Raw genomic sequence first — 4,995 nt, 5'->3', positions numbered from 1 at the left:
GCCGGAGGCAGCCAATCAATGTTTCTCTCTCTATCCTTCTCCCTTCCTCTTTCTCGAAAATCAATAAAAACATATTTAAAAATTTAAAATGGCTGTTGTGATAGGCTAGGACTTTAAAAACATCCATCCAATTCTTTTATCTTATTGATGCACAATCTGAGGCCCAAAAGTTAAAGTGACTTGCTCAAGGTCACCCAGCAAGATTAATAGCAAAGTCAAGGCTTCCCCTGTGGGTCCTGCCTCCCAGCACAGGCATTCTCTACTGCCCCAGTATCCTCAGGAAGAGAGGCAGCCCACTGAGATTTCCCTGTTGTCCTTTGCCTCCAAAACTGTCTTGTGCTCTGCCCCTGCTGCAGACGAGCCTGCTAGGGCAGTGACAGGGAAATGTTCCCAGAGGACAAGGCAGGGAGCACTGCCCAGCTGCTTCTGAAGCTGGGCTGCTGCTGCTGCCTCTACACCAATGAGGGAGCTTTCCAGCCGCAGGAGGAAGCCAGGAGCCAGGGGATGGGGCTGCAGTGGTTTATGACTGCACAGAAACAGCAGGACACTAATGTCTCCACTAGCCTGCTTGTCTGCCTTCTTAGCCAGAGGGTATGCTTCTAAAGGTCATGTCCTCCAACACTGGAGATGGGGTGGACGGTTAGTCCTACAGAGTGCCTGCCCAGTGCCCTTGGGTCAGGCCCGCCACCACAGGGCAGAGCCCTTCCTTTCCTGAGCACATGCCAAGGGATAGATCCTCATAGCCTGGGCAGGAAAAGGTGTCCTGGCTACGGGGAGTCCAGAATATCTGCCTGGTTTTGAATTCAGGCTCTCTCAGTCACTTGTGACTGGTTACACAGCATCTGTGTCTCAACTTTTTTGCCTAAAAAACAAGGATGATTCTGCCATAGCCAGTTTGCTCGGTGGTTAGAGCGTTGGCCCTCAGACTGAAGGGTCATGGGTTTGATTCTGGTCAAGGGTCAAGGGCACATAACTCAAACGAAACTCATAATTTGGTTGCAGGCTTGATGGGGGAGGGGGGAAGGCTTGGGTCGGGGTGCATGCGGGAGGCAACCAGTCTCTCCCTCTCCCTCGCACTCTCTCTAAAAATGAGGGGGGGGGGGGAATATCCTCCGGTGAGGATTAACAACAACAACAACAAAACACACACAAAAGAAAAAAAACAACAAGGATGATTCTGAGCCTCTCAATCCTTGGGATTCGACCATCTCCCAGGTCCTTAGGTATAGATCCCTTGTTTCCACAGCTAAAGAATACCAATAGTTTTCTATTTCAGAAGAGGAACATGCTGAATCTAGAATTATGATTCATCACAGCTGGGTGGAGCACTTAGTTCTCATTTAGTTTCATTTCTCACTTCAGAGGAGGGTAAATTGAGACCCAGTGAGGGGACAGGCCTTGCACATTGAGTTGGGGGCATCACAGAAGTCAGAATGCTAGTTCTCCAAATCCCTGCTTCAGATTTCTTTCTGCAGTACCAGGCAGTGTAGGAGGAAGCCAGAATATTAAGCCATTAAGCCATTATATCATTAATATTAGTTTAATGTCACCATGCCTCTGAAGCAGTCCTCTAAAAAGCCAAGGGCTTCTGGGATGCTCCAGCTTTAAGCCTAGTGTCTTAAAAAAAAAAAAAAAAATCATAAGGGGAAGGAGGGCAGGGCCAGCTCTCCCCTGCACCATTGGAGGGGAGCCTTGATGTGGAGATTGCAGATGTCATTACTGTTTGGCTTTGGAATATCCTTTCTTTGCATCTGCTTGACTTTCCCAAACAGATTTCGATTCGATTTTTTAATTTTTTTTAAGGCACATTGGACTGGTAGGGGAAGGAACTGAGGTGGAGAGGTTAAGGGAAGCAGCCTGAAATGTGTCAGGAAGTTCCCAAGATTTAGCATTGACACATTTAATCCACATATAGACAACCAGGGTTGGCTGAAAGGGCTCATTCCCACGGACCTGTGGTGCCCAGGCCAGAATAGTTCAGGTCTGGCCTGCAGGCAGGAAGAGAAAGGAAGAGGAATGACTTGGCAAACGGTTTTATAAGAGACAGAAGGAAGTAGGAGGGTTCATTCACCAGCAGGATTGCATTTTGCTGGGTGGTGCATTAAGGGAAGAGGGGCTGAATTCTGTGTTGTAGGAGGGGGAGAAGAGAGCCATTCTAGATTTTCTCCTCACTCAGTCCACATTCATTCCTTTCTTTAATATGTTCTATATATTTACTGTGTACCAGGCACTGTGCTAAGAGCCAAGGAGGTAATGATGAAGAAGACAAAACACAAATCTCATTTTCTGCCCTTGTTAAAATCTCTCACAGGTTTTCTATTTGTTTCAGAATAAAGATTTCACTCTCTTGCCTGCCATTCAGGCTCCCCACATTTTGGCTCCTGACACCATCCCTAGCCCAATTATCCATCACTTTAGGCAACCAAAACTGAATTCTTTGTCTATCAATATACTAGCGTTCCCGTTGCAGGAAAAATCCTGCAATAGGATTTCCTGCTGCACTCTACCCCGCCTCCATTCCTCCCTTGTCGCCCACCCCGCCTTCTCCACCAGCCCGCCTGCTTTTCCCTTCACCCCCAGCCCTGACTTCGCTCCTCCCTTCTCCTCCCCCCCCCCCCCCCCCGGCTTGCTTGCTTCTTAGAAGCTTTACTCCCTTCTGCAGCTCTTGGCTTCTTTCGATGCTGTCTTGATATTCAAATTAGCTGCCATCTTTGTTGGGGTAATTTGCATACTCATCCTGATTGGTTGGTGGGCGTGGCTTAGGTGTAGCGAAGGTGCGGTCAATTTGCATATTTGTCTATTATTAGATTATATATGAAAGGGAGGAACCTGCCTCTGAGTTTTTTTGCTTGTGCCCTCTGCCTGCTCTCAAACCCTGTGTGTCCTTTAAGAGCTGAGTTGGAAATGTTACCAACCTCCCTGGAGAAGCTTTTCAGAATCTACTCCTATCCAGCCCAAAATAATTTTTTGGGGGGAGGGGCCAAAATCCTATCTAATAAAGAGGAAATATGCTAATTAACCATCATGCTGTTGCAAAGATGGCGGCACCCGCAGCCAATAAGGAGGGAATATGCTAATTGACTGCCACACCCTCAAAGATGGCGGCGCCCACAGCCACAAGATGGCGGCGCCCAGTCCCCTCAGCCCCCCAGCTGCCCAGGGCCACCAGAGGCTCAGGTAACCAGGGCTGTCCAAGGCTTGTGCTGCCAGCAGTGGCAACAGCAGAGGTGTGATGGGGTGTCGCCTTCCCCTGATCGCCGGGTCACCTCCTGCCCCTGAGGGCTCCCAGACTGTGAGAGGGGGCAGGCCAGGCTGAGGGACCCCTCCTCCAGTGCATGAATTTTCATGCACCGGGCCTCTAGTAATAATAATAATAAAAAGTTAGGCCCTGGCTGGTGTAGCTCATGCACCAAAGGATCACTAGTTCAATTCCCAGTCAGGACATATGCCCTGGTTTAGGATTTGATCCCGTGCAGCAGGCAACCAATCAATGTTTCTCTATCGCAAGGATGTTTCTCCCTCTCTCCCTTCCGCTCTTTCTGAAATCAATTTAAACACACACACAACACATTCTAAATTCCTGAGGGCAGCGTTCCATGCCCTCTCCCCCTAGCATCTAGCATAGAGCCTGGAATATTCCCTCAGAGACACTCCTTCATTCTAGGTTCTCATACACACTTAACATCCCTTACTTTACATTTTTACTCCTTATCACTTTCTAACATATTCTACATACAAGGGTGGACAAATGTAGGTTTACAGTTTGAGTACATGAGACAGAGTTTATTCTTGTATTATTATTATTTTATTATTTATTTGTACAACTGTAAATATATTTTTGCCCACCCGTATTTATATCCTGCCTATTTTCTTGGGTAAGGTTTTGTTGTTCTGTTGTACACTGCTGTGCCCCATTGCTTAGAACAGTGCTAGAGTAAGTGCTCAATACCTGCTGAATAAATGAAGTAAAGAAAATGTGCAGTCAAAACTATGGGGTGTATGAGCTACAATGGAATGTCAAAAAGGGAAGCACATGAGCAAGAATTTGTCAGCTTGACCTCAGTGTGTTATGCCCTGGTGGAGAGGATTGGTTAATTCCAGACACAACCCAGTGATAAGCAGGCAGTAGGCTCTTGGTAACAGAATCTTTAACACTCCATCCTGGAGAGGAAGAAGGGCTCCCCAGGGGTCAGCCGGCAGACAGCTGCATCCTTTCTATAAATTAACCGGTATGCCTGGCCAATATTTATCCTTTCATGTTTTCACCTCATCAGATCCAAAAACCTCAAGGTGGGGAACTGGAATCTTGTGAAGGAGGGTAACAGTTTAGCTCCCAATGTTTAGCTCTTTATTTCACCTACCCCAGGGGAGGGCATTACCTTGACAGTTTGGATCTACAGTAGGCGAATCCCCCTCCCTGCCACCGGTGAACCACCTTGATCTGCTACTTTACCTCGAAGACCAGGTCCAGGGCTGAGGCCCAGGCCCTTTACCTTCGAAATTTCCTGGAGAATATGGGGCGGGGCCGTGAATCAGCACTAGCTCGGGCTGAAGCAGCCTTCGTCCCCACCAGGGGTCCCCAGCGGCCGCGCAATTACAACCCACCCTCTCCCTGCGGTTGCGCGCTATGACCACTGGGAGATGTAGTGCTGACCGCCCCTTTGTCCTTGATCTCTCCAATGTATCACCTCGCCGGTGGGTGAACTACAACTCCCAGGGGCCCAGGAGCCGGGGGCCTGGCAGGGCGGGGGGCTGAGCGGGGAGAAGGGGAGGCATCTGGAGAAGCTGGGACGCTGGAACCGGGGTGTAGTGAAGAGCCGCGAGTGTTGAGAGGCAGAGAGGAAGGAAGGGACACCCTGAAGGCGGCGGCGAGCTGAGTTGGGGAGGGGAAGCCCCAGAAGCGGAAGAGTTGGGGCGGAGCCTGGCGGGGTGCGCGGGTGGGCGGGCCCTATGCGTCACGCGGCGTGGGCGTGACCGCAGGGGGTTGTCCGTCCG

Source organism: Eptesicus fuscus, chromosome 4 (assembly GCF_027574615.1).
Source record: "Eptesicus fuscus isolate TK198812 chromosome 4, DD_ASM_mEF_20220401, whole genome shotgun sequence".
NCBI classification, from domain to species: domain Eukaryota; kingdom Metazoa; phylum Chordata; class Mammalia; order Chiroptera; family Vespertilionidae; genus Eptesicus; species Eptesicus fuscus.
The sequence above is the reverse complement of the archived record's forward strand: the minus strand, read 5'-3'. Positions refer to the sequence as shown.